We start from the raw sequence: 21248 nt of genomic DNA on the forward strand, positions 1-21248 counted from the left end.
CCCATGCCTTCTAAATTCATATTTCTTGTCTAGTGTTTTCATTTGTGCGTGGTCCCTTCTTCAGATCCTGACCCCTAGCCGTAAATGGATGCAGCAATCACAACTAAGGCAGCAGAAATGTGGACAGGTCATCAGGATTCTATGCCATTGGAAGGATGTCAGGAAATTAAGTAAAATCCACAGGTAGATAAACTCATAAGAACAGCCTGGCAGGTCTTGCCTTTGTGGAAACTTTCCAGTGATTGGTTTAGATTCGTATGGGTGTTAAATGTAGCTTTATTTGACATGTAGTGTGTGTATGCTTACATGTGATCATCTGAAACAGCCTACTGCTATTTAATTATAGAGCAAGAGTGTGTGGTTTCAGGTGGTCTAAACCAGTTAGTTGCTGATGATTTCTCTACTGACTGGTTTATTTATTAAATTAAGAGTGATTCCTTCTATCGCAGGGCAAAGGGGCACACCAAAATGGGCTCCGTTTGAGTTGAATTACCAAGATTTTACCTAGAAATGTAAAAGAAAACAACACTAAAATTTGTTATCACTTTTCTAAGCATTAGCAATAACAATGATAAGGACTTTGTCACATCCTGGCCTTGATATCAACGTTCAGATAGAGATGCTGGGACTCATATTATGACACTGAAGTAAATGTTCTTCCGCAAATGCCTGTGGTGAAGAGAAGAATGCCCCCTCCCCCTGAAAGATGTCCACATAATTCATCCCCAGACCGGTGAATATGTTGTCTTCCACGGCAGAAGATGAGATAAATCAAGGACCTTGAGACAAGGAGGTTTTCCTTGATTATCTGAGTGAGCTCGATGTGACCACAATGGATGTGACCACACGGGTCCTTCACAGTGAAAGAAGGAGGCGTGAAGGTCAGAACCAAAGGAAATGCGATGGCGGATGCAGAGATTGGAGCGATGTGGGGCCACGAGTGAAGGATGTAGAAACTGGGAAAGGCAGGAAAACGCATCCCCCAGAGTCTTCAGAAGGAACCACCCCTGCTGACAACTTGAGTTCAGCCCAGCCAGACCCATTTCAGACGCCTGACCTCCAGAACTGCAGGGTAAAAAATTCGTATTGTTTTAAACACTCAGTTTGTGATCATTTGTTACAGTAACAGTAGGAAATGAACATAGTTCCCTAGTTAAATTCCAGGTATTCTTACAAATTAACTGTGTAGACATAGCACATATTAACTACACATTAAAATGCAATCCTTTTTAACAATTATCACCTATGACTTTTGATTACCCTATGTAATCTAATGCAGTTATGAAAATAAGTATATTACTTAGGCCCAAAGGAAATTGAGAGAGGAGGATAGCAGACATTGGGGTTATTAGAAATTATGGACCTCCCTAAAGGGTGAGAAATTTATCAACTGTGCTTTTCTTTTCTACTCAAGAAGTTTACATATGTTTGCCCAAAAATCCAAGGAAATGAAAGCACTCTAAGTATATCTTCAGTGGACAAATACATGCTTCTGACCTAAATTCATTATGTAGAGAACAGATCAAAGGCCAGAGGTCACTGGAGATAGGAAAGTATCAGATTTTAAAAATGGATATAATCCAAATAGCACGGGCCAGCTTGAATTTTGGTGAACCTAATGATTTTTTTTTTTGAAAAATATCTGTTAGAACTCCTCTCCATGCCAGGCCCCAGGGTAAAACCACAAGTAGGAATTAATCTGTTGTACTTTGTAAAGTCCAAGTGCTGTTTTCCTGTTTTTAACTTAAAAAAAAAAAAAACAGAATTTGAACTAGGATGTAAGAGAAGAGATGGAGACAGCACATTTTAACCTTCTCAAGCTGCCAAGCCACAATCCGCCCTCTTTACCTCCAGAGGGGGTCAGGCAGTGCCCACACCCCGCCCTCCGGGAGCTGTGACTCCTAGTGAGGGGCAATGCACACAGTGTCCCCTCCTATGTTTGAAGAATGTCCAGGAGTGGGCAAAGCTTCGGGATTAAGTGCACACTCATTTAAATACACTGACCTACACTCATCAGAAAGAATATATGCACCCCTATACTCACAGCAGTGCAATTTACAATAGCTAAGACTTGGAAACAGCCTAAGTGCCCATCAGCAGATGAGTGGATAAAAAAAAAACTATAGTACATTTACACAATGGAATACTACACAACAATAAAAAGGAAAGAACTCTTACCATTTGCAACAGCATGGATGGACCTGCTGTTGGATGGAAAGTATTATGCTGAGTGAAATAAGCCAGTCAGAGAAAGATAAGTATCATATGATCTCATTCATATGTGGAATCTAATGAACGAAATAAACTGGTGATCAAAAATAGACCCAGAGACATAGAATCATGACAGACTGTTGAACCTCAGAGGGAAGGCAGGGGAAGATGGGTGAGAAGAGATCAACCAATGAACTTGTATGCACATATGCATAACCCAGGACACAGGCAATCGGGGGGTGGGGGGACCTATGTAATACTTTCAACAATAAAGATTAAAAGGAAAAAAAAGAAGAAAAAACATAAATACACGGAACTGAGAAAGAACAAGTGAGAAAACACTAAGGGTGCCCAAATAATTGTAGCCTCATTAATACTTTCTGGAAAGTCCTTAACCCTTAATAACATTGTTGGCTTCTCTCTCCATTTCTCCCCAAAGTGACATGGGCATGCCGCTATGATCAGATGGGAAAGCGTGTTCTCCTTTTGAAGTCACCTCCAAGTTCAGCAGCTGCTTACGCCCCAAAATTCCTTCTACACGGTGGTCATCCAAAGGTCCAGCTGAGTGAAGACTGGCTCCCTGTTGGCGGTTGGCAGGAATTAGCTCCTCGTGGCTGTTGGACTGGGGGCCTCAGCTCCTTGCAGTGGGACCTCTCCTTAAGATGCTTCTAGTATAGCAGCTGGCTTCCCTCCAGAGCCAGGGCTCCAGGTGGGAGAGAAAAGAGGGAGCCAGAAAGACAGTCACTCTCTTTTTGTAACCTGACTCAGGAGCGATATCCCATCACTTCCGCCATGTTGTGTTTGTTAGAAGCAAGTCACCAGGGCCAGCAGGGGAGGGGAGATCACACAGGCCATGAAGACCTGGAGGCAGGGGCCAGAGGGAACCTCCCAGAGGCAGCCCCCCCCCCCCCCCCCCCCCCCCCCCCCCCCCCCCCCCCCCCGTGACGGGCAAGTCCTCCTCCCTGGGAGCAGCTTGCCCCCAGGAGAAGTGATAGCGGTGGGGTACACTACAGGTGCTCTTTCACACCTGCCAACTGGGTAAATAAACTGAATGAGTGAGGGAACAATGGAGAGAGGAGCTAATGGGGAAAGGAGAAGGTCTTCTAAATGGAAAGAAACATCAAGAATAAGGAATGAGCAGTCCCCAACACTCACAATACCCTGTTTATACTACAACATCCATTTTACATAGAAAGAAAGTGAAGCGTGGAGAGACTGAGTAACCCACGGTCACACAGATACTATGTGATGGAGCCTGAATCTTTCAGCACCCAACCCCTGAAAAACTGCCATTCTCTGTATTATAATTATAATTGTACTTCCCCGTGGTCAGAATCTGCTTGGAACAACCATTTGATTAATTGGACATTGATACTTGCCAGTGAAAATATCTCATTTCAAGAAGGGGAGTAAATTATTTCTTCTGTGTCCTTAAATGTCCCCCAAACGTGAAGTTCTATGACAGGGATGGAACGATCGCTCTGCCAGAAAAGCAAGTGCACACCTGGCTTGGAAGCAAGCGGTCACTGGAGCCGACCGCTGGCCCTGGAGATGCAGCAGAACCCTGAGCGGTGCGGCCGGGGCTGTCAGCCCAGGGACCTGCCAACAGCCTGTCGCACAGGCAGAGGTGGTGACGTCCAAAGGTTTGTCCGGACCGCGTGGGTGGGATGTGTTGCTCCTGATAGCATGCCAGGTCGCAAAAGCACTGCTTTGAACTTGAAACAAGACACTTGCTTTCATCGGCTATCTGGTCTCTCCTGCCCTTTGTTCTGTGACATCGACTATAGATCAGAGATGGCGACACTTGGCCGCCCGGCCTTTGAAGTACAGGGTCTGTACAGCAGCTATTTCCAGTCCCACCTGCTACACAGAAATATCAAGCCTAGGGACCTTTGTCTCTTCACGACTTTGCAAAAAATTGACCAAAAAACAACAACATTTTAAGCAGTGTCATGATAGGTGCACTCTCAGATTTAGTCTCAGTGATTCACTGGATATTTGAGTGCCCACTGTGTGCCTGGCACTGAGAATAAAACAGAGGACTCAGGTGCCAGGGGCGCAGGGCCTCATGTGGGGAGACACAACGCAATGAGTGCTATTGTAAAGGGTTGTCCCCGTCATGTGGGGTCTATGGGGGGGGGGGGGGCTGCACATGTGAAGGGGACCCTCAAAGGCAGAAGACTCTGGTTCATGGACAATCCTATGTGTGTCTCTCTGGGAGCCAGTCCAGGAAACTGTTCTTCCCTTGTCCAGAACAAAAGCCTAGGAGGGGTGAGGTGTGGAGAGGAACTAGATGGGGGTCCATGGGTCAGGATAAAGGAACTGGTGTGAATGTTTCCCGGAGAGACAAGTATAACGAATGTCCCACAGAAACCTATTTCTCCCTCCAGATCAAATTTTGCTTGTTGGTAATACACAGATTCTTCTAGAATAGGGACTCTGCAAGATTGAGGCTCTACAGGGGTCAATTTGCCCTCTGCTCATCGCCTCCCCTGGCAAAAAAGATAATACAAGTGAGCAGCACGAGTGTTTGTGCAATTCACACAGTCTTCACTGACCTGGACAAGGCAGAGTTCCTCTAGGTGACATCGGCTGTTTCCTATCTAAGCATCCACAGGCGTCTCCATCCGAAAGTCCTGTCCAGCACACGAAGCATCTAGCAGTCAGCTTTCCCTGGGACATGCCTGCAGGTCGCTGTGGTGTTGGTGAAACCAATGGTGCACTGACAGGCGGTTGAACTTGAATTACTCATATCCTCCATCCCTGTCTTACATTCTGTTCTTTTCTCTCTGAGTTACCAATGTTTTGAATTAAGTTCCCTACCCACTTCCCACCCCAGTTTCTTCACACGCAGATTTTTTTTCTTTATCTGACCTATTAACGACCTCCTTGTTCTTCGCAAGCCACTGTTACTGTTCTGTCACAGCACCCTCCCTACCCAGTCCACCAGCAACGGCAGCCCTATTGCTGAACTCTTGTCTCCCTCACGCTAGTATAACAGTGACCTCCATCCACAGATGTCTGCTCTCTCATTTCCCGGTGCGTTTGGGGGCTGGAGGTAAGCCATCATCACAGCTCTTTGAAGGAGATATTATTAACATTAGTTACAGCAGTTTTCTTAGTACTAAAATATTACAGGAATTGAGATTTCTACATCCCTATTGGGAGTTCAAAATGAAATGGAGCCACCCACATCTTTGTTTCCCAGACCTACCTGTTCATCGAGGGAACATAAAGCAGGTTGTGGTCTGCTAAAGGAGAGACCCACGTTTGCAAAAGAGCCTCCCTGAGTTCACTGCGGACACTTCAGACCCTCATGCAGAGACATGGTGCATTTATTTATTTATTTTCATATATTTTTTATTGGTTTCAGAGAAAGAGGAAGGGAGAGAGAGAGAGAGAGAGAGAGAGAGAGAGAGAGAGAAACATCAATGATGAGAGAGAATCACTGTTCGGCTGCAACCCGGGCATGTGCCCTGACCAGGAATCGAAACGTGACTTCTTAGTTCATGGGTGTACTAAAATATTACAGGAATTGAGATTTCTATATCCAAGGTCCCCGACATTCCTATTGGGAGTTCAAAATGAAATGGAGCCACCCACATCTTTGTTTCACAGACCTACCTGCTCATCGAGGGAACATAAAGCAGGTTGTGGTCTCCTAAAGGGGAGACCCACGTTTGCAAAAGAGCCTCCCTGAGTTCAGTGTGGACACTTCAGACCCTCATGCATTTATTTATTTATTTATTTTACATATATTTTTATTGGTTTCAGAGAGAGGAAGGAAGAAGGGAAGAGAGATAGAAACATCAATGATGAGAGAGAATCATTGATGGGCTGCTTCCTGCACATCCCACACTGGGGATCTAGGCCGCAACATGGGCATGTGCCCTGACCGGGAATCAAACTGTGACCTCCTGGTTCACAGGTCAATGCTCAACCACTGAACCATGCCAGCCGGGCTAGATACATTGCATTTATTTATAAACTAGAGGCCCAGCGCACAAAATTCATGCCAGGGTAGGGTCCCTAGGCCTGGCCCGCAATCAGGGCTGATCTTCCCCAACTGTTGGCAGCTGGTCCCACCCCCCACCATGCCCACACTGTCCGCCCAGGCAATTGGGGCCCCAGCACCGTCCACGTCCACTGCCACCCACCCCCAGTTCCTGGTTCCCCATCGGGCGATCAGAGCCTGCTGGCTGGGGGAGGGACCAAGAGGTTGACTGTTCCCACCCACTCACCGGCCCTGCACCCTGCCTCCACCGGTCGTCCTCTGTGTGTGGGGTGACCAGTGAGGTGATTGGGCCACGGTGCTGTCTGAGTCTCTGCCACCACCCACCCCCGGTTCCCGGTTCCCCATCAGGAGGCAGCTCCTGCGTTGAGTGTCTGCATTGGTGGTCAGTGCATGTCATAGCCAACCGGTCTTTCCACCATCCGGTCTATTTGTATATTATGCTTTTATATATACATAGATGTCTGTACAACTTTCAACGGGTGATTGGGCCACGGCGCTGTCTGAGTCTCTGCCACCACCCACCCCCAGTTCCCGGTTCCCCATGGGGCGATTGGGACCTGCGGGCTGGAGGCAGCTCCTGCGTTGAGTGTCTGCCCCCTGGTGGTCAGTGCACGTAATAGCCAACCGGTTGTTCCACCATCCGGTCTATTTGTATATTACGCTTTTATATATACATAGATGTCTGTACAACTTTCAACTCCAACAACATGAGCACACCACTGAAATCTTTTCATCTCCATTTTTCACAGTTGTCTGCCTCAGCCTGTCTGCTTTTAGCCATAATCAGGAATTTGGCAAGACAACTTTTTTTTTATTTTTTTTAATATTTACAATTTTGAAAATTTGGGTTGTTAAAGTAATTTACCCTGAGCTTCTGCTCATAACGAATATTTCTAAATTATGTCTCATGAATTGGAGAGGCAATGAGGAATTCTGACACGGCCTCTGTAATAATCCTGATCAACACCATGCCCCAGTTCTCATCAGCGCTAAGCCACCTGCTGCCTGAATAGCTCCTTGAAATGAGGTCTCAGCACCAGGCAGGGAAAAGCTTCATCTTTTCAGCCCAGGCGGCTCCATCCTCTCTAACTGTGACAACGTACATGGTAGCATTAAGTAAAGGCATCAAACGTGTGTGCCCGCTCATGAAGATGGCTAGTGTGTCAATTAGATGCTGCTATGTAACACACCACCCCACAACATAATGGACCAAAAATAACAATCATTCATACAGCTCAGCGTCTTAGTCCATTCAGGTTACTCTAACAGAATTCCACAGGCTGGGTGGCTTGCAAACAGCAAGTATTCTCATAGTTTGGGATGCTGGGAAGTCCAAGACCATAATGCCAGCAGATTTGGTGTCTGGGAAGGGCCTGCTTCCTGGTTCACAGGGCCACCTTCTTGCTGTGACCTCACATGGTGGAAGGAGCAATGGATCTCTCTGGGGCCACTTTCATTAACGCATTAATCCCACTCATGACAGTTCCCTCTCAGACCTTAACCTCTTCCCAAAGGCTCCACCTACTAATATCATCACATTGGGGGCTAGGATTCAACATAAGAATCTGAGGGGACACAAGCATGTAGACCATAGCACTCCTGATTCTGTAGGTCAGCAGCCTAGACTAGAATAAGCTGGTGCTTCTACTCTGGGCTGAGCCACCTCAGGCATCTGGGGTCACCTGTGGCGTGGTTACGTGGCTCTGCTTCCGAAAGTCAGCAGGCCGTCAGCGGGGTCGCTCAGCTCTGCTCCGTGTGGTCTCTCATTCCCGACAGGCTGGTCTGGGCGTGGCCTCATGACCTTGAAAAGGCCCCAGGAGAGAATGGAAGTGCACAGGTATTTTGAGACTTCGTTTCCTATTTCTGCGCAATAACTACCATGAACTTAGCATCATAACACAAAAATCGTTTATTAGCCCACAGTTCTGTAAATCAGACCTTCAGCACAACATGACTGTCTTCTCTGCTCTGGGTATCACAAGGCTAAACACAGTCAGACTGTCTTATCTAGAGCCTGGCAGGCGGGGGGATATCTGCTTCCAACCTCATTCTCGGTGTCGGAAGAATTCAGTCCTTGTGGTTGTTGGACAGAGGTCCCTGTGTCCTTGCTGGCCGTCAGTCAGAGTTCACTCTCAGCAACCACAGGCTACCCACACTCCTTACCACAAGGCCGTCTCCCAGGCAGCAAGGGTACTCCAAATCCTTCCCATGCTTCGGATCTCCGACTTCCTCCGTCTCTGGCCTCTAGATCCAGCTTCAAGGACTTACAGTATGCGATTAGATCAGGCCCATCTGGATAATTTCTTTTTTTTTTTTAATATATTTTGTTGATTTTTTTAGCCAGGCCGATCTGGATAATTTCTTGATCTTAAGGTGAACTGATTTGGAAAGTTACTAATATCTGAAAAATCCCTTCTGTTATGACATAGCTCATCCTATTCACAGGTGCTCACAGAGGTCAAAGCAAGATAATTTCTTGATCTTAAGAAACTTTGGAAAGTTACTAATATCTGAAAAATCCCTTCTGTTATGACATAGCTCATCCTATTCACAGGTGCTCACAGAGGTCAAAGCAAGGAGATTACACAGTCGGGGAGGATCTCTACGGGTCACCTTGGAATTCTGCCTTCAGCAGAGGCTGGACTCCCCCGGCTCATCATCACTTCTACTACATTCTGAAGACCAACGCAGAGGAGCCCGAGTGCAAACTGTGGGGAAAGAGATGCTACCATTGATGGAAGGCACTGCAAAGTCACCTTGCAAGTGGGCGTCGACACAGGAGGTGGGGGAGCGAGACCTTTTGTTTTTCTGCCATCGGCCATACACAGTCCGCCTAAGATTTGCTTTCAGCCATGCCGATAGTGGTTCTTGCTGCAACAAGGTGACCTGGAGAGCAGGCCCACTTTTCATGACGAGGATGAGGACATGGACAGGCAGGCAGTAAAGTCAGGCGCACACTGTCCCTAGGATAGACCAGCCTCCTTTACTGCCTGATCTCTGCCTCCTGCTCTCTCGTCAGCAATAAAACGTCAGGATGCTTCCACGCCACACTTCAGGGGGCTCCAAGGGAGGGAACTGGCTGTTCCCAAGCCGGAAACCTGAGCGTGTTAATATCCTTTCTAGAAACCCTGCTGACTCTGTTCCCGGAGAAAAGGATGAGAGAGGCAGGTGCAGAGGAAATAAAAGCCGATGGGAAAGTCACAATGGGCAGATGGGTTTCCTTTCACCTATTGATTTTTCAAGATCCCTGGGGTTTTTAAATGTTACCTTTATCATACGTCTAAGTTCTCATCTCCCCTCCCTACTTAAGATTGAGGAGCTGGGAAGGTTTAAAAGAAGCTCCCCATCAATTCTGCAGTAGAAAGAGATGAGTCCCAACTAATACAAAAAAAATATTTTTTTCTTCTGTCCTCAGTGAAGTTATAGCTATTCATTTTTAATGTTTTTGAGGCTTTGGAAGCAAGGCCAGAGAAAACAACACTTCAAATATCAGCCTCCTTTTTATTTTATTTTTTATTTTTTTATGATTTTGGAAGTGTTGAAATCATGGCCTATTTGTGTTTAAATGGTTTTTCAGAGCTTAATTCGTCCATAGAAGGTTTAAAAAGAAAAAATATAAGCTGCTCTATGATTTCTGGGCTGCCTTGGAAATATGCACCCACTTTGAATGAAAGCTCGTAGGGGACATTTTTTTTTTTTTAAGAACTCTCAACAGCTGTATAGGATCATGCCTTTACATACATCACTTTACTGCTTTCACATCTCAGCCAAATGGGCTACACTTACCCAGCTCTGCATTATTTCACAAGCCAGGTCTGCCAAAACTCTCACAAGTTTCCATTGCTGATTGGAGTCTAGCCAGTGATATGCCCCTAACATTCAAGAAGGGCGAGAGCGAGGCTCAAAATAAAGAACCATTTTCAGGGAGAAACACAGTCAAGAGCAGGTTGAAGAGAGACACAGGGTAGTGAACTGCACTGCAATGGTATCTATTTGGAGACAGAATCATAGGAGGGCTTGAGGGTTGTTTTCCAGGTTCTTCACGTGACATTTACTAGTAGATCATTGTTGCAGGTGGAGAGCTCAGAATAGCAGTAACTTTCAGGCAAATCTGAACCCCTTTTTACATATTAATCTTTTTGTCACCTCCCATTTATGTATGTGTTAGTGAAGTAGCAACAGACGTGTTTAACTTACTTTTTCAAAAAACTATGAGCTTAGCCGGTGGTCTGTACTATTTCCACATTTAAGCAATAAACCCGTGTTTCTTTTTAAACACCCAACCTCTCTCAGTTAAGTTTGTTGCCAGATCTCCCCCAAAAGACAGCTAGTTTATGAAATATGTTTATTGCTGTTATTTAGAGGAGGTGTTGGTGACCTTCTGAGTGGGGTGCAATGTTGCTGATGTGTTTGTCTTAAAATGGGAGGCTAAGACAAGATCAAGGGAAAAGAATGGGGACCTGGGTTTTGGTGTGGAGCTGGGGAACGGCTCCCCTCTCCCCGCCATCGTTCTACTTTCCATCAGTAAGAAAGCCGATCATCTCCTTATAGAGTAACCCTCTGCAGGGACACTTGGGTCAGCCTATCAGAAGCCTGTCTGTGACCCAGGAGACAGCCGCGCGGAGAGACCCGGAGCCTGGGCCCTTATTCTTGGGGCTTTTTCATCCAGTCACAGCCTAACCCGCTGGTCCCCAAAACAGTAGGGCCTGGGGCCTGTGAAAATCATCCTGATCCCCAGTGTTTCTAACTTATATCATTTCTCACCCCATTATAATGCCCGAACTGACTCTCACATTTAAACACAGCCATGCAATAGAAGCCAACCGCAGCACAGGCACTTAGGGGACACCTGAGTTTACACTGGGTCAAAACCAACAGGGCCCTCGGGGAGTTTGCTTCCAAGTAATTTTAATGCATTTTTGCTTTCAATGTGTTTTTCCTGGTAGAATTATCAGAAAATGACCATTTGAACCATTTTGATGGCATATGATCGTTTTGAGATCATTAGCTACATCCTGAAATGTACTTATACTGGTTTGTAAACTATGATTAAAAATTAGCCCGGCAGGCGTGGCTCAGTGGCTGAGCGTCGACCTATGAACCGGGAGGTCACGGTTCAATTCCCAGTCAGGGCACATGCCTGGGTTGTAAGCTCAATCCCCAGTGTGGGGCGTGCAGGAGGCAGCCAATCAATGATTCTCTCATCATTGATGTTTCTATCTCCCTCTCCCTTCCTCTCTGAAATCAATAAAAATATATTTTTAAAAAATTAAAGGTCTCTTTGTCCTGAGGTTAAAGTATACTTAAACTGAGACACACAAAAACAAGCATCTAAATTAGGTATTCACAGATATCCTCTTGAGAAATTACCAAGAGCAGCCAGGTACTGACATGCATGGTTCTGACTCCATTTTGAAGACCTGAAAAACTTTCCTCCCTCTTAATTTTCTTCTGCTAAATCACAGCATTTTCCTGTTTGGCACAAATAAAATAAACATATAAACAAACTAACAAACAGGTCTTTCTTGTTTGTTGTTTGTTTTTTCTAGAAAAATATGGACTTGGCTACTTGGTTTAGTGAGGCCATTTAAAACACAACTAATTAAGGAATGGTTTCCTGGAATTAGTATATTATATTTAACTACATTAAAGGAAACTAAATATAAAATGTTACCCATAATTCCTCAGAATGGGGGGAGGAGGTTAGCAGTGTTAATGAGAGCTGAAGAACATGGGCGTGAAGGTGCCTTCTTCATGGAATCCTTTTTAAAAATGTCTCAGTTGGAGGAAAACTAAGTCTTCAATATTAAAAAGAACTCTGTCAACAAAAATTTGATCTGTCACCCTCTAGAACAGATCAAATAGCACGTTCTGTGATAATGAAAATGAAAATGTTCTATGTCCGCGCTGCCCCAATTAGGTGGCCACTAGCCACATGTGGTTATTTAAATATCAATGAACTAAAACTCAATAAAGTAAACAACTCAGTTCCTCAGTCACAGCAGCCATATTTTAAGTGTTTTACCGAAACACGAGACCAGCGCCTCCTACAGGACAGCACAGTTCCAAAATCTAGGAGAGATGTTTCGGTATACTGTGCAAATACTTATTCAAAGTTTGCCAAATAAGGATGGAAATGGAAAATGTTCCCCCAAAAAACCTATACAGAGCATAAGAAAAAAGTCCACTTTGTGTCATCTGAAGGATTTTTTTTCCCTTTCCATAAAGTTTCAGCCAATAAGTAAACCAAGTTAGCAGTACTTTTCATCCCCACGCCTTGAGCAAATGCTCAAGTCCTCCCAGGAGGGCTCCCTGGATATGCGTTTACGCAACCTGTCCATAGAAAGCACACTTTCCAAGCACCCAATGTATGCTTTTCATGTGAACTCACTCTTCTGGTCCTTGGAGTATATTTATCATGGAAATTCCCCTACACAAAGCCTATCTATATCTTTGCAACCGCACTTTCCAAGGCTGCTCCCTGGAGCAGGTTTCTCTATTTAGTTTTGTCTATTTCTACAACCCAGACCAAGCAAGAAAGATGGAAACAGACAAAGTCCTTGATTGTACCGGGCAGCCTCCGGAAGGCCTTTACTTCTCCATGAGAGCTGACATAAAGCAGGGATTCAAATGAGCCCATGTCAGGGTTTCAAGGCCAACCACAGACTTTTGCCTAGTTTTCAGTCAATGGGTATCATAGTCCACATACAGACAATAGAGTTTATTCATAAAGTCATTCATACCAATGTATTCATACAAAGTGAGGGGATCTTGTGTGACAGAAGAGGTGCCTTTATCCAGCCTGTTTCACCCTGAAGGGCTTCCCTCCTATAATGTTCTTATAAGTTTAATATTAAAGTGAGACCAGAAGCTATCAAAAGCACCCTTCCGTCTCTCCGTGCCCCTGAAGAAGTGTACCAGCGGACACGGTTTGCTTTATTTGCCTGGGGGCTGCCCCAGTGTAGAGAGGCTCTTTGGCCCCTTGAGTGTGGCTCTTCCTAAGCCTTAGGAGTACCCTAATTAAGTTAATAACAATGTACCTACCTATATAGTTGAAGTTTAAAAAATTTGGCTCTCAAAAGAAATTTCAATCCTTGTACTGTTGATATTTGGCTCTGTTGACTAATGAGTTTGCCGACCACTGCCCTAGCAGGTCGATCCCCTCAAGGGAATATCTTCAAAAGCAAACCAGTCTGCGGTCACCAGGGCTCGGTGTGCCCCGCCCGAGGTAGCCTTGAGGAGCTCACGGTTGCTGACTTCCTCAAGCTCATCAGCATTATCTACGTTCGGACCATCTTCACCCAGAGAATTGACATTGGCAATGGTCTCAAGTGAATCACATTTGGAATTGGCCCCTGGGGGACTTGCTTATTAATAAATGCATCATCTTTTTGAGAATTGTTTCATGTATTTTGTGACACACAGGGCACTGTTCATAAATGTATATGTGCATGACTGCTAATATAATTACTATAATGTAATTTACTCCCTAAGCTGGTTGTTCATTCATAGGCACACATATTACCACCAGGTACTTGAAAAGCATTTGCCCCATTACCTCCATACTTACTTGGCCAGTTCCAAGCACAACCTCCAGCCTAAACCCTTATTACCAAGGTTGAGCCCAAACCAGATGGTGCATGGGATGAACTAAGAAAAAATGAGATATGCCCAGACTCATCTCCAGTATCAAGCTCAAGAGTCAGTTTCCTACTCCACCCAACCAAACATTTTACCTCCAAAAGAAGTAACACAAGATCATGCTTAAAACATATGTGGGAATAACAGCATTTGAGAAGAAGAACAAAAGTGAGGATGGGCAGAATGTCTATAGAAGAGTTCAAACCTAATGCAGAGAGAGTCTTTCTCAGAGGGACAGCAAGCCCAAGTTTAGAGCAGATGTTGGCAAACTATTGCCCACAGCCAACTCTGCCTGCCTGCTTTTATAAATAAAGTTTTATTGGAACACAGCCACGCCTATTTGTGTCCCTATGGCCTACAGCTGCTTTCCAGAAACAACTGCTGAGTAAAGCAGTTGCCATAGAGACCACGTGGCCCAAAAAGCTGAAAACAGTTACTATGTGGACCTGTGCAGAAAGTTTGCTGACCCCTGGTTTGGGGTTTTAGATTTTTCTGAAAACAGTCATTATTGGAGTTCCCTGAAGCAACAATTTCTTTCTGTTAAGAAAAGAAATGCAGGGCAATTGAACTGCGTCTGTATGTCCATTACAGAATAGCACGCTGGCCTCAGTCTAACAGGCAGTCCTCAGTCCCATTGCCCTGTTGCCCTAAGTTCTGAGAATAATTACTTCTTTGTTAACATTTGGTAAACTTATCTTCAGAAAATTGAAAGAAGGCTGGGAACATCTCTAGAAATTTCAGTCGTTGTACTGTTGATATTTGGCTCTGTTGACTAATGAGTTTGCCGACCACTGCCCTAGCAGGTCAATCCCCTCAAGGGAATATCTTCAAAGGCAACCCAGTCTGAGGTCACCAGGGCTCTGGTGTGCCCCGAGGTAGCCTTGAGGAGCTCACGGTTGCTGGTTTCCGCAAGCTCATCAGCATTATCTACGTCTGGACCATCTTCACCCAGAGAATTGACATTGGCAATGGTCTCAAGTGAATCACATTTGGAATTAGCCCCTGGGGGAATTGCTTATTAATAAATGCATCATCTTTTTGAGAATTTTTTCATGTATTTTGTGACACAGGGCACTGTTCATAAATGTATATGTGCATGACCGCTAATATAATTACTATAATGTAATTTACTCCTTAAGCTGGTTGTTCATTCATAGGCACACTTATTACCACCAGGTACTTGAAAAGCATTTGCCCCATTACCTCCATACTTACTTGGCCAGTTCCAAGCACAACCTCCAGCCTAAACCCTTATTACCAAGGTTGAGCCCAAACCAGATGGTACATGGGATGAACTAAGAAAAAATGAGATATGCCCAGACTCATCTCCAGTATCAAGCTCAAGAGTCAGTTTCCTACTCCACCCAACCAAACATTTTACCTCCAAAAGAAGTAACACAAGATCATGCTTAAAACATATGTGGGAATAACAGCATTTGAGAAGAAGAACAAAAGTGAGGATGGGCAGAATGTCTATAGAAGAGTTCAAACCTAATGCAGAGAGAGTCTTTCTCAGAGGGACAGCAAGCCCAAGTTTAGAGCAGATGTTGGCAAACTATTGCCCACAGCCAACTCTGCCTGCCTGCTTTTATAAATAAAGTTTTATTGGAACACAGCCATGCCTATTTGTGTCCCTATGGCCTACAGCTGCTTTCCAGAAACAACTGCTGAGTAAAGCAGTTGCCATAGAGACCACGTGCCCCAAAAAGCTGAAAACAGTTACTATGTGGACCTGTGCAGAAAGTTTGCTGACCCCTGGTTTGGGGTTTTAGATTTTTCTGAAAACAGTCATTATTGGAGTTCCCTGAAGCAACAATTTCTTTCTGTTAAGAAAAGAAATGCAGGGCAATTGAACTGCGTCTGTATGTCCATTACAGAATAGCACGCTGGCCTCAGTCTAACAGGCAGTCCTCAGTCCCATTGCCCTGTTGCCCTAAGTTCTGAGAATAATTACTTCTTTGTTAACATTTGGTAAACTTATCTTCAGAAAATTGAAAGAAGGCTGGGAACATCTCTGAGGCTTAATTTCAAAATATGTTTAAATCTAAAGCTGGGATTCTCCGAGTGGGTAGCTAGAATAACAAAGTGTTTGCCTAAAGGCTTTTCAAGGGGACGTTGCTGATTGGTACTTTGTAGTACAGGCCACAGGAGTGAACTTGAAAAACAGGCATAATTGCTTTTCCAAGTTTTCACCAAAAATAATCATTTTTTAAAAGGTTCCAGTAACTTGCCCGCTAGGGAAAGAAGAAAAAGGGGGAGAAAATAGTCAAGAGGGACAGTGACACAGTGGTTTCGCTCTAAAGTGGTCGTTCGTGATGTCATGCTGCCATCTACAGTATTTCAATATCTTTACCCAAACATGGGAGCTGCTCAGCCATGCTGGGATTCGCTGTCTCAGGCAAAAGCAGCACTCGCCACTCTGACTCCGCAGCGATGGAGTCAGGCAGCAGCCGTGGTGAGACCTGAAATCAGAGAAAGCCAATTTTTAAAAAAACTTTGTAAATTTGGGGGGTAAATAATCTAAGGGCAGTGCTCATTGAGCAGCACGTATAGTAAAACTGTAACAATACAGGTAAGATTAGCATGAGCCCTGTGCAAAGATGAGGCACAAATTCCTGAAGTGTTCCATATGTATAAGGAAAAAAAGAATTTCAGAGGATGGATTAGTTTGCTAGGGCTGCTGTGACAAAGTACCACAGACTGTGTAGCTTAAACAACAGAAAAGTATTGTCTCACAGCTCTACAGGCTGGAAGCTCAAGATCAAGGTGCCGACAGGGTTAATTTTTTCTGAGGTCTTCTCCTTGGCTAGTAGATGCCTACCTACCTTCTCACCGTGTCCTCACAAGGCCTTTCCTCTATACTGTCTGTGCCCCGATTTATTTTTATAAGGACATCAGTCATTAGATGAGCGTCCACCCCAATGAACTCATCTGATCTTAGTTACCTTTTTAAAAACCCAATCCCCAAATACAGTTACTAGTACATTCTGAGGTACTTGGGGTTATGATTTTAATGTATGAATGGGGGTGGGGAGAGCACAATTCAGTCCATAACAAGAACTAATAAATTAAATAAAGTACTTGCTTCTAATGTTTGGGCCTAAAAGGAATGGAATACAGTAAGTAGCAAAGCATTAGGATGCCAAGAAAGAAAATAGAGACGAAGGGAGGAAGGAAGGAAGGAAGGAAGGAAGGAAGGAAGGAAGGAAGGAAGGAAGGAAGGGGGAGAGGGAAGGAGGAAAGGATGGAGGGAAGGAGGAATGGATGGAGGGAGGGAGGGAGGGAGGGAAAATCTTGATGAATGACTAGAGCCTAAATTGGTCCAAACAAGGTCTTGCTTAATTAAGGAATTCACCCTATCTGTGCCTACAAGGAGGAGGAGGAAGACTAAAACAAGAAAAGATGGTGAAAGTTGGATGATCCCAGCAGGTAAAACCACTCATCTTGGCCTGATATGCCCGTATCATTCAATAGCCGTGTATCGTCCAACAGTGTCTTTTTTTCTTTCCTTTTCTTTTTTTTTTTTAAGCATTACAGATGTCCCCTTTCATTTAATAGTGTCTTATAGCTGCAGTCACATGGCTACCAGGTGCTCTATTGCTCTGAGGCTATCACAGAAACCATACACGAGGCAGATCCCAGAAGAAAACTGCCCCTTAAAGTGTTCTTTTAAATTTACACTGAAGCTTTACCCCAAATTGAGCAAAACAGGAAAGTATGGATTTGCTATTCCTGAAAGGTATTAATGGTCATTTGCTGAACACTGGTCTGCGTGTCTATCGAAGGGTAGAAGCCTCGGTTGTTTTTTATGCCCTGGCACAGCCAGCGAGGGAGGCACACACGGTGATGTTCCCACTAAAGCAACGGCCTGCTGTTTCACTGGCCGCTCCTGAGCCCGCCATAACGAACGGTTGCATTTACTCCTCATCTATCATTTCTTCTTAACAAGTGGGACAACAGCCTCCATTTCTTATGATCCCTGCTGTGCAGGAGGTTTGTGGTAGGTCGTCTACGTACATTCTCTTATTTGATAACCACCTTAGCGATTTTTTCAGCCACATAAATGCATTGAACAGAGATCTTTTTTATATAAATGATTATAAAATATGTAAATCATATAGACCATATTTTGTAACCATTTTGTTTTATGCTTTTAGGGAAAATCCATAGGCTGCAAATCCAAGAATAAATTACGAACTAAACAGTGTCATGTTGTTTTTGTCTTGCAATGTGGCAGGGTTGGTATATTCTGGCTGCGGGAATATTATACATCAACTCACATACTGCTTAGATTTTGTTTGTTTTTTTACTAATGGTGTTGAATCATAAAATGCATAGAGTCACAGATAATACTACTGTTAGTCTCCATTTTCCTCAGACAATAACTGAAGTACTAACAATAACAACAAATGTGGTATTATTCATTTCTGGGAAAGTGAAAATATAAGATAATGCTTATTATATGTACAATTTCAATTGCTACTGCATTGGGAAACGCATGTGATTGTAGTACTTTTTAGCTACAAGATTGAACTTTTGGGTGCGAGCTTTTTGTGGGGCAACACTGCCATCTGGTGGTTTATGTGAGGTATTTCACATCTGTTGGAGAGAGCGACTCCCAACCCTTGAAAATGTTCAGGTCTCCTTTTGTCCATTTCATTTTTCCCTGGATCTGTAATAGAGACAGAGAATCTGATCTGTACACATCGCATGAGGGAATCTACATGTCATTCAAAGCTTATGCATGAGGTTGTCCCCGGCCTTCACTGCCTGAGACCCGGAAAGGGGGGACCCTGTTCTGCGCCCGCACCTCCTTATTTAGAGGACTCGGCTCTCCCTGGCTGTGGCCCGCCCTACAGATCAAGGAGTCCTGGAGCCAAGGGACGTGCCTGCCCAAACCCACGCCTTTTTCTTCCTGCTCCCTCGCCCTCTCCCTCACCTCCACCACCGGTTCCGCTTCCTTGCATCCTATTAATGCACGAATGCTCTCATGTCGCCTGAGGTTTTAATGAATAATAGCTGGCTCCCGCTTCCCAGATATCATTTGCATTAGAGCAGCTTCCCGAAATATTCCGACACACCCCTTCCCGGCAACAGTCATAGCGAAGGGGAAGTTTGCAAGGCAAAAGCAGACCCCGGGGATCGCTGGTCTCACCCCTCCCAGGCGTATATCCGTCTACCGGAGCCCTGGAGTCGTTTCTGAAGCGTGGACCTCTGCTGCCACCTTCAGAACGCTCGTCATCGCAGCCTGTTCTGCTGCTGCTGCTTACGTCATCAAAAACGTTCCCCAAAGCTTCGGCTGTACCAGGTAAGTGGCTTGTAGAGATCTGCTGGACAGCCCCTGCCTACAGTTAGCCATACCGTGCTGTGCACGTGGAAACTTGTTAAGAGGAAGATCCATGTGGAGTCTTCTTACAATAAGTAAATAAAAGCTATTTAAGTAGGAAGATGGGGAGGAAGACTGTCAGAGGAGGAGTCTGTCCGAACCTTGCCACAGAGACAGCTATGACAGGAGTGCCCGGCATTTCACTTGTGCTATTTCACCCACATTGTGGCACATTTTATTTGCTCCTTTACCAAATAATAAAAGTACCTAACACTCTGTAATGTAGATATATATGTCCTAAAAGGTTATAAATGTCATGTTTTATATACATAACGAAACCAGATGGATATACGTGATCTACAACCACCCTACAGTCAGAGCAGCTGGCACTGGCACGGCGCCCGCTGTGTGGCAGGCAGGCTCTGGGTCCTGCATCACGGTTGCCCTGCTCACACACTCGATTGTCTCATCATCTCCGCGGGTGGATCCTATGATCGGCGCCATCTATTCACAGAAGAGGAAACTGAGGCTCCGAGAGATGGACCTGTCTGAAGTTCCCCAGCTAGTGCGTGGCTGGGCTTGGATTTCAGGCTTGTACATCTGCCTTCGGAATACTAATAGAGAAAAGAGAGAGTAGAGACAAAAGGCGTAAGAAAAATAAAGAGAAATAAGAGAGAGGGGGACGAGAGAGAGAGGAGAGAGACAAGAAAACAGGGGGGAGAGAGGAGAGAGAGAGATGAGAAAGAGAAGAAAAGGTGAGAGAGAGGAGACTGAGAAGAGAGAGTAGAGAGACAGGAGAGAGAGAGAGGAAAGAAAGGAGTGAGGAGAAAGAGGAGAGAGAGAGAGGAAAGAAAGGAGTGAGGAGAAAGAGGAGAGAGATAAAGAGAGAGGAAGAGGGAAGAGGGAGAAGAGCAAAAGGAGACATGAAAGCAGAGTAGCTGGAAGCTGCATCCACTCGCTCCCAGATTCAAACTGGATTCACAGCTAAATTACAGAGCCAGCAACTTGACGAACAGCGTGAAGTACAGCTTTTCAGAAATATCATAACTGAGGAGTGCAGAAGCCACAGGAAGGGCCAGCCCCTCACGCAGGTGCGGCAGCTGGGAAGCCGAGGGGGGGATCGGGGGGTGCGGATATTGAGGCTACAAAACTCCTCACCCCGTGAGGACACCAGCACGGGGCAGAGGGAGCCTCGGGAATGGTTGATTCTGATGTATCAGCCAGAACACGCTTTATTGCAAGGAACGGGGCCTACTTACTGAAGTAAAGTAAATAATTCTAAGTGGTAGGAATAAATTAACACTTGCAAGAGGCAAGTTTCAGAGTGGGTTTGGGCCTGCCAGGTCCAGGTTCTCACTCCCGCAGGGGGACCTGGTCCCTCTCCAACCCTCCATCCTGCTAAGTGCCTTTGGTGCCCCCTCACAGGCACAGTCTCCGCCTCCCCCAGTGCCAGGCTGACACCCGCTCACGGTCCATTCTACCAGGAAAGGTTTCTTCTTCCCTTGGCCCTGCTTGGGTCACGGTCTCATTCTGGAACCCACCAGAGCACCCAGAAGCTGGATGTGGGGTTGGGTAGATGTGGGGTCAGGACTCAGGAACTGTTTGGAATGGAAGCAGGAGAGATGTCTTTCCCAAAGGGAAGCTTAGGGGCTGGACTTGAGCGTGAGAACAGATGCTGGCAGGAAAGCAGCAGGGTCCACATCACTGATGGCCCACTGTACCGCTGTGGGGCCCAGCCACAGAGAAGGGGGTTCCCCTAGGGCCATGGGCTGCAGACACCTGTCCGGGGCTCTTGCTGTCCCCCCATAATGGCAGAAGCAGCTCCCCTTGCGGGAAAAGCTCTGTTGCTGTTGGGCATCGGGTCCTTGCATCGCAGAGACTGGCCCAGAATAGCCCATGTGCCGGGGGAAGGCACACAGACCTCCCTTGTGTCCCTGGGAGATGAGAGCCCAGAGGTCACACCTGCCCTGGCCATGTCAGTCAGCCATCCCTGAAGAACAAAGTGGCTCCTTCCGGTCTCTTCTAAGACTAGGGTGGTGGGAAATTCTTGCTCAG

This window comes from Myotis brandtii, unplaced genomic scaffold, assembly GCF_000412655.1.
Source record: "Myotis brandtii unplaced genomic scaffold, ASM41265v1 scaffold577, whole genome shotgun sequence".
Lineage (NCBI taxonomy): Eukaryota > Metazoa > Chordata > Mammalia > Chiroptera > Vespertilionidae > Myotis > Myotis brandtii.